This window comes from Desmodus rotundus, chromosome 1 (assembly GCF_022682495.2).
Source record: "Desmodus rotundus isolate HL8 chromosome 1, HLdesRot8A.1, whole genome shotgun sequence".
Lineage (NCBI taxonomy): Eukaryota > Metazoa > Chordata > Mammalia > Chiroptera > Phyllostomidae > Desmodus > Desmodus rotundus.
In genome coordinates, this window is record NC_071387.1 from 50860993 (window position 1) to 50870180 (window position 9188).

At 42.3% G+C, this 9188-nt stretch overlaps 1 pseudogene; it reads right to left on the reverse strand.

Moving 5' to 3' along the window:
• Positions 1 to 6440: 6440 nt before the first annotated feature.
• Positions 6441 to 7551, reverse strand: LOC112299593 (ferritin light chain pseudogene; annotated as a pseudogene).
• Positions 7552 to 9188: the final 1637 nt, after the last annotated feature.

Sequence of the window (9188 nt, forward strand, 5' to 3'; positions counted from 1 at the left end):
GCGTACACTCCACAAGGCACGGGCAGGATGAGAAATAGGCTGAGTGGCTTGAAGCCATGTTCAGACATTTTTTTAATGTTCGTGAATGTCTTTGGCACCATCACTTTCACATAGAAACTCACCTACCTCCCTCTGCAAAGTGTGAAATAAAGCCGTTTTCAAGCCTGGGTAGAGGATGATCTAGAAATTGGGCTGACTCTCAAAACTTCATGGAGACTGAAAATAGGATTCAGCTCTCACTAAACTACTTCTAAGATCAGGTCACCATGACACTCTGTGCTGTTAAATAATGTCAGTGGCATGTTTAAATGTGCTCATCTCAGTGGCCCCCACATGAGCCTGGGGTTAAACTGAGGGGCCGAGCTTCTAGACACCCCAAGATACGTGCTCTGTGGGGAAGGAGAGAAGTACTATCTCCGTTGGGGCTTCACTGAGACTCAGCTGGCACATCCCTGGGCAATCTCAAGTTGGGGACTGGCGATGCCTGCCACACTTCTCCGCCTCAGGAGGTGCTGTGGGTCCCTCCTTGGTCCGGAAGGTTTGTGGGAGACAGATCAGAACCCATCAAAGATTTTCTCCTATGGAGAAAACAGATTTGGTGACCGTCTGTTCCTAGGACTTGCTAGTCACCAAGACAAGGAGAAAAGGTCCCTTGGGAACTCAGAAGCCACTTTAAATACTCCAAAAACTCTCGGTTAGAAAATTCTCCAGAGTGCCTTCATGAGCACCTTGCTTTTGAAAAGATGCAAAAAAAAAAAAAAAAAAAAAAAACGTGTCCTGTTCATATTCGCTGTTTAATAAGCATGCACTAATCTTGAACAAGCTATTATATTGGGCGTCAGCTTTAATAGGAAACAGAAAGTTATTTATTTGGGAGAAAAGCAATTAAATAATGAGACATTAGATGTGGTTTCCAGAAATGCAGAGGTGCCATCTAAAAGTTTGAAACTACATAATCTGTTCTTTAAAATTCTTCAAGAAAATACGGCTAAAAATGTATCTACTACAAATTCTCAGTACTTATTTATTCCTTCAACCAATGCTTGCTGAGCACCTGCCATGGGCACACACGGCAGACAAAGCAGACACAAGTCCCCAGCCTCGCTGAGCTGTGTCTGACTGGTGAAACCATGTGACAATGAAATACGTAAGCAAAGCCTCAAATGTCTGACATGCGGGTAAGAGCTCTGGAGAAAGGAGCAGGAATGGGGACCAGGACTGACAGGGTGGGATGGGTGCGACGTGAGGTGGAGTGGTGCTGTGAGGTGTAGTTTGATTAAACAATTTTGGAGGAGCTTTACCTCTAAACATGCCTCTTTTGTTGTTCTCGTTGTTAGTCCGAATAGTATTAGAAAGTAACTCAGAATTACCTTTGAAGTCTTTCTAAAACTTAAGTGGCAAAGCCAGCTTGCCAAAACAATGAGGAAGCAACGCAGCCCTGCTCTAGGGGCCGGCCTGGCTGTGCCGTGGCAGGGCCCCAGGCGGGCTGGCCCCCAGGCGAGCCCCCCAGAAAAAGGCCTTGCTTTCGTGTGTTCTGTACACAGTGAGTGCTTAGTAAATGCTGTTCACTTATTCATAAGGCCCATGCCCTTCCATCAGATCTAAAAGTGTTTTCTGTTTTGTTTTGGTTTGGTTTCGTCAGAAGGAATTTGTCCATATTTTTGCCTCCCTTCCGGGGGCCTGTGAGTGGATATAGCCACATAGCCATATGAGGCATCACAAGTAGTTCCTGGAAATCTATCAAGCTGCATTTATTTATGTAAACACCTTTGACGTATCCGGCTTCACTTAGTGTGAGGTTTGCTGTCCTTAGACACTTGATGTAAAATGCCAGTGGGCTGCCTCCCTTTTATCTCTTACATTTCCTTCTTATCTCTAAGAGGATAGCCACATCTTACCCCCAAAACACAGTGTATTTCTATACTTTCTCCCTTCCTTCTTTTCATCTCTCCTTTTCTTCCTTCAGTGATTATGTTGTGCCAGACACATTGCATTCCCATAGGTCCCATCTTAACTCCACTAAAAAAACTAAATCTTAATGTAAGCACTGTTACAAGCACAGAAAAGGACAGGGGAGAATGGAAAGACATGAAAATCAGTAGTGGTGTTTGTCAGAGAAAATTCCTCAGTAGAACATATGAACGCTGCTGCTGCTAACAGCACGGCTTTCTACCTGTCTGAGTTTACAAGTCCTTTTACGTACATAGCGTCTCATACAACCCTCTAAATTCTTGCTTCTCAAAGTGTGGTCCCTGACCAGCAGCACCAGCATCGTCTGGAAGTCAACTAGAAATGCGGAATCCCAGGCTCCACCCCAAACCTGCTGAACCAGACTCTGCATTTTAAAAAGACCTTCAAGTACTTTGTACAGACATCGGGATTTGAGAAGCTCTACTCTGAATAGTCCTGTGAGTAAATCAGAAATCCCCTGGACTATTTTACAGACTAAAAAAACACAAAAACTAAACTGGAGTTCACAGATGTTTACTTAGTTAAAAGGTGACAAGACTTGGAATAATCAAAAGTCAATATTCTCTCCACTACACTGTGCCCCCTCTTTGGATGTTCTAGACAGAAACTGTTTCATACCTCTTCTGGGGTCTGACATCACCCAGCCCAATATTTTAATGGAGCGTCTGCACAGTAATTATAGCCTGATATTGTCCTCTGGTGGTAGGTGGGCAAATGCTAATCTCCAGCGAGATTACATATTCCTTATGCAGTATGTCCTTCCTTCCAGCTTCTTGTCTAAGAGATCTAAGGCGAATTACATGAAAGAAGACTCATGTTTAGAAACTTCTCTAATTTTCTCCAATTCCTTACCAAAGAAGGGCATGTTAACTGGCTAACAATTTTCGAAGTTTCTGTTGCAAGTATTCTTTCCAAAGCAGGCTCTTCCGTGTTTCCTCTGGCCATCCTGAAGGGAGAGAGAAAGGCAACTAGCACATGGCGAGCGCTGCTCTGGGCACTGAGTTCAGTGTTCCGGATGTGTTATCTTGTGATTCTCAGAGAGAGCTAAGGATAGGCTTTGTTACTCTATTTTATTTTTTTTTAATTTATTGTTGTTCAGTTACAGTTGACCTGCCTTTTTCCTCCTTGCTCACTCCAACCCCACCCCCTGCCACAGTCAATCCCCACCCCCATTGTCTGTGCCCATGAGTCCTCTGTTCATGTTCCATTGCTTGCCCCTTCCCCTCTTTTCCTCCATTATCCCCTCCCACCACCTGTCTGGTCACTGCCAGTCTGTTCTTTATTTCCATGTGTCTGGTTCTATTTTGCTCACTTGTTTGTTTTGTTGATTAGATTTCACTTACAGGTGAGATCATATGGTATTTGTTTTTTACCACCTGGCTTATTTCACTTAGCATAATGCTCTCCAGTTCTATCCATGCTGTCGTGAAGGGTAGAAGTTCCTTCTTTCTTTCTGATGCATAGTATTCCATTATATAAATGTACCATAATATTTGATCCACTCATTTACCAATGGGCACTTAGGATGTTTCCAGCACTTGGCTGTTGTAAATTGTGCTGCTATGAACATTGGGGTGCATAGGTTCTTTTGAATTGGTGGTTCGGGATTCTTAGGATACAATCCCAGCAGTGGGATCACTGGATCGGAAGGCAGTTCCATTACTCCATTTTATAGATGTGGTAGCGGAGATTCAAAGGTGGCACATGTGGCAATGTTGGGAATCAAGTCAGATTCTGTCCTACCATGCTGGCCTCTTCATCGAAGCAGGTCTTTCCTGAGATAACATGAAAGGTGACCTAAGGTAGAAATGACGGAACATCATTACCTTCTGTCTTCTGTCACCACTGAGGACGCAGAAGGTACCACCCATCGTATTTTCCAAAAGAGAAAAGTGGCTATCAGACTTCTCCTGGGTTTAAGGGTGAAGTTAAGTAACTGGAGTAAAATCAAAACAGAGAGAAGACAGCTCGAGGGCTACAAGCTAAATATGCAGAACCTCCCAAAAGGACTAAAAAGATCTGCCCAACAGTATTGTAGGTAGTAAACTTTGAAACATTTATATCAACACCATACAAATTGGCTAAAATCCAGTCAGATGATCTAAGCAAGTTTCTCTAAACTGGTTAGTTTTAAATTCTTTGTGATTAACATGGAGAAGCAGGGGAATCTCACCTTATTATTTTCAAAAGGGGAAAGATGAGTAGATTTCTCAAGCTGGTAAAGCTGAGAAAGGCATCTGCCAAGCTCTCTAATATGCAAGTTCTCAACACTGCAACTTTCTCAGCTCAGCCCCAGCTCACACACTTCGACACATTGGGCTGGAAGGTTCTCCTGTGTTACTCTCTGGAAATGCGTGGACAGTCCATGTGGAAGTCTCTCTAGCAGTCTTAGAGAATTAAATAGAATATTATAACTACTCCGATTTTAATATATGCTACAACTGTTGTGCTGGCTTGGCATTTAAGATGCAAACTTTCCAAGCTCTCCTAGAAACATGACACTATAAAAGGGACTACTGTAATTAGGGATGAAACTGTGCAGTCCTCATTAACCAGAAAAGCACTTTCAAAACCCAGGGAGGCTCTACTTTTATTCCAAGAAAAGCCAGGAAAATGGTGCCGCAAGAGTCCAATAAAGATTTTGGGTCAACCTGTGCTCACTGAAACTGGCTGGGGTTGATGTGAAATGACTTCAAAAGGCAGAGAACAACAATACTTCCAGCAGAAGAGATCTAAGCGGGGAAAAGGCTGCAGAATCATATTAAGTTCAATGTTGTTTAAAGTTTCGTTATTATTTAAGTCTTCACTGCCCAAATTTATTCATCCTTAATGCGCTGTGATAGAGCCTGCCCTTATTAGCCAAGGATGTTCTGGTCACTGGTTGTATGACTACGGCTCTCCTGGTTACAACATGTGACCAGAAGAATGCTTCCTGAATTGACACTGGGAGTGATAAGTCCCTGGTGACTCAAAATAGCTGAGCAGTGTTTATAAAACCAGGCACAAGCTAGTCTCAGAGATGATTGTGGGCTTTACTTTAGTTCTTTAATCTCCACATCCACTTCTGTCCTGCCAGAACTGTCTACACTGGGACCTCACTGCGGCATCAGTCACAGCAAGAGGTGAACGTGCTGGAAGCCTGTGCCTTTTTTGTGCTTGTCTAAGGTGATTTGGTTCCTCAGATCACAAATGGACCATGTTATAAGAGGTCCGACTGTGAGGCAGTCCCACACATAGGAGGAACACAAGAATATTCTGAAGGAATTTGGTTTATTTATGTTTTCTGCATAGATACTGGTGATGTGTCTGCTTCCTGGAAAAGCCACGACGATAGATTGCAGATCCATAGCAGATAGCAGGGTATCTGGCTCTTGTTCTCTCCTTTAGCTGAAATTCTTATCACCCATGTTTCAAAACCTAATTAAGCTGTGGTGCATCTGTAACAAAAGGATGATGGGCGGGATCTGGGCTCCAGTCTCTGCTTTGTCACTAACCAGCTCTGTGGGTCTAGGCAAATTGGCTTTCCACTGTGGCTCCTGTTGCTTTGTCTTGTAATAAGAATAGCTATATTTATCACACACTTTCTGTGAAGTGGGTGTTATACCAAGCACTTTAACCAGGTTACCTCATTGAAACCTTACGAAAATTCCATGGGTAGGTTCAATTACAGCTCCATTTCACAGATGAGGAAGCTGAGGTATAGAAAAGGCTGACACAGAGTGCCAGCAGCACGATTTGGACGTGAGAAAGCCAGGATTTGACCAAGTTTTCTGAGCCTGAGCAATAAACTGCTAGGCTACATGTTTCTCTAATTGCCCCACTATGACAGCCCAAGGTTTCCTTGCTCCAGAAATTCTGAGTTGTAGTTAGAGATGATGTGGCTTAACTCACGCAGAACAGCTCTGCTGCTGTGTGTTGTTCGGTTTTTTAATTTTTAACATTTTTTTATTTTTAATCTTGTTTCCTTGACCAAATAAAATGTCTGAATGAGTCCATGAAAAGACCACTTTCTCTAGGATTATGATTTTCTGCCCTTTATAAATTTTTTCCTTTATAAATGGAGATAATAATGCCTAGCTTATAACATCGTTGTGAACCCCCAAGCAAAATGGCTGTAAGGTGAAAAGCAATGTAGGAATTGAATTTATTACTATTATTTTAAAATATCAGCTCTTTCAGGGAAGACCTTTTTATCTGATGTACTGTTTACAGCATTCGCCACTGTGCCCTGGACATTGTGGATGCCAAAGGGAGTGTGCTGGTCACTACATTGATTGCCATTTACTTTTTTTTTTTTTTTTTTTGCTGCACAAAGCTTTATTGTTTCCATGTGGCCCGATGCATGGGAGAGGGCTCCAGGGTGGTTAAAAGGATGCCTCATGGTTTGAGGGAGAGAGGCTCCAGCAGAAGCCAGACACCGGGGGAATGCAGACAGGCGCCTCAAAGTCTCTGGGCTCCCAAGGCTCCTCCTAGTCGTGCTTGCGGGTGAGCCTTTGGAAGAGACACTCGCTCAGCCCTGCTGGGGCCCGGCCAGCCTGCGGGTGTTAGTCAGGTGGTCGCTCATCTTCCTGATGAGTTTCACCTCCCCATCCCGGCAGCGGTTCTCCCGGAAGTCGCAGAGATGAGGGCCCGTGGGGGTGGAGTCCAGGGCTTGTCGATCCAAAAAGTCCTGGTTCGGGTTCTTCTCGAAGGCCAGGGCAGCTGCCATGGCGTCCTGAGTGTTGCCCCACTCACCTGCGGAAGGCTTCTGGACGTCCTGGACGAGAATGCAGCTACCAGGCTCGTCCTGCAGCTTTAAGAGATGCTTGGCGTCTCCAGCTTCTCCTGGAAACTCTCCGAAGAAGTGGCTCCCGCTCTCCAGAGCCACATCTTCACGGTGGAAATAGAAGCCCAGGGAGAGGTAGGTGTGGGAAGCCCGCACATGCAGGTTGGCCAGGCAGTTGACAGCGGCCTCCACCTCGGTGGAGTAATTCTGATGAATGTGGTAGCTCACGGTTAGTTGGCGCTAGGGAGTTAAGGTCAAAAAATCGGTGCTGGCTGGTCTCGGAGGTTGAGGATGACTGAGGTGGTTCCAAAGGCGGTGACGGGGAAGAATTTGGAGGGTGGTTGGAGGCTGGAAGGGGCATCTTGGGTGTGTTTAGTCCAAACCCTGTTGAAGCAACAGACAGATCCCAGGACCACCTAGGGCACTGTCACCGTTTACAATTAAAAATAATAATAATTCTTTTTACTTTGAGGTATAAGTAACATAACATTATGTTAGTTTCAGGTGTAGTACAGATATTTGTATATACTTCAAAATGATCCTCACAGTAAGTCTAGTTACCATCCATCACCATATATATAGCTACAAAATATTTTTTTCTTGTGATGAGAACTTTTAGGATTTATGCTCTTAGCAACTTCCAAATATGCAATAGACTGTTACTAACTATAGTCACCATGCTATGCATTTCATCCCCGTGACATTTATTTTCTAGCTGGAAGTTTGTTCCTTTGGCCCCTTTCACAGGTCTCACCCCTCCCCCACACCACCAATTCATTCTCTGTGTCTATGAGCATGGTTTTTAGATTGCACATTTCGGCGAAATCAGTGGATATCTGACTTATTTACCTGACTTATTTCACTTAGCATAATGTCCTCAAGGAGGCCCATCCATGCTGTCCCCAAGAGCAAGATTCCATTCTTTTTTATGGCTGAGTAACATTCTTACACACACGCACATTGACATATACCATATCATCTTTATTCATCCACCAATGGGCCCTTAGGTTGTTACCATAACTTTTTTGTTGTTGTTGTTCTTTTGGATAAATACCCAGAAATGGAACTGCTGAATCATATGGTAGTTTTATTTTTTATTTTTTTAACAAACCTCTATCCTGTTTTCCATAGTTTGTGCGCTATGTAAATTGGTGCATAGTGGCTGCATCAATTCACATTCCCACCAACAGTATATGAAGATTCTCTTTTCTCCCCATGTTTGCAATACTTGTTATTGCCTGTCTTTTTGGTGATGGCCATTCTAATGGGTGTGAGGTGATAGCTCATTGTGGTTTGCATTTCCCCGATTAGTGATGTTGCGCATCTTTTCATGTGTCTGTTGGCCTTCTGTATGTCTTCTTTGGAGAAGTGTCTATTCAGGTTGTCTGCTGAGTTTTTAAACAATTTTTTTTTGTTGCTGCTGAGTTGAAAGAGCTTTTTATGTACTTTGGATTATTAGTCCTTTATCAGACATATAACTTGCAAATATTTTCTCCTATTCAATAGGTTGCCTTTTTATTTTGTTGGTGATTTCCTTTGCTGTGCAGAAGCTATCCAATTTAATGTAGTCCTACTTGTTTATTTTTAATTTTGTTGCCTTTGTTTTGGGAGTCAGCCAAAAAATAATTGCCAAGACCCATGTCGAGGATCTTACTGCCTGCTTTTTTTTCTAGAAGGTTTATGGTTTCAACTCCTACATTTAAGTCTTAACCCATTTTCAGCTAATTTTTGTGTACTGTGTAAGAGTCTAGTTTCATACTTTTGCATGTGGCTATCCAGTTTTCACAGCCCCATTAATTGAAGAGTCTGTCTTGACCCTATTGTATATTCTTGCCTTCTTTGTCATAGGTTAATTTACCATAGAGATATGGATTTATTTCTGAGTTCTCTATCCTGTTTCCATTGATCTCTGTGTCTGTTTTTATGCTAACATTATACTGTTTTGATTACCATAGCTTTGAAATATACTGCAAATCAGGGAGTGTGATGTCTCCAACTTTGTTTTTGTTTTTTCCAAGATTGCTTTGGCAATTTAGGGTCTTTTGCGGTTTCGTAAAAATTTTAGGATTGTTCTATTTCTGTGAAAAATGCCCTTGAATGTTGGTAAAGATTGTATTGAATCTGTAAAATATGCTGAGCAATGTAGACATTTTAACATTATTAATTCTTCCAGTCTGTGAGCATGAAATATGTTTCTATTTACTTGTGTCTTCATCAATTACTTTCATTAATGTCCTATAGTTTTTAATATATACACCTTTCATCACCTTGGTTAATTTTATTTTTAGGTGTTTTATTCTTTTTGATGCAATTGTAAATGGGATTGTTTTCTTTATTTCTCTTTATGATAGTTCACTGTTGGTGTGTAAAATTGCAACAGATTTTTGTATATTGGTTCTGTATCCTGCAACTTTACTGAATTCATTTATTCCTTACAGTTTCTGTAAAAAAA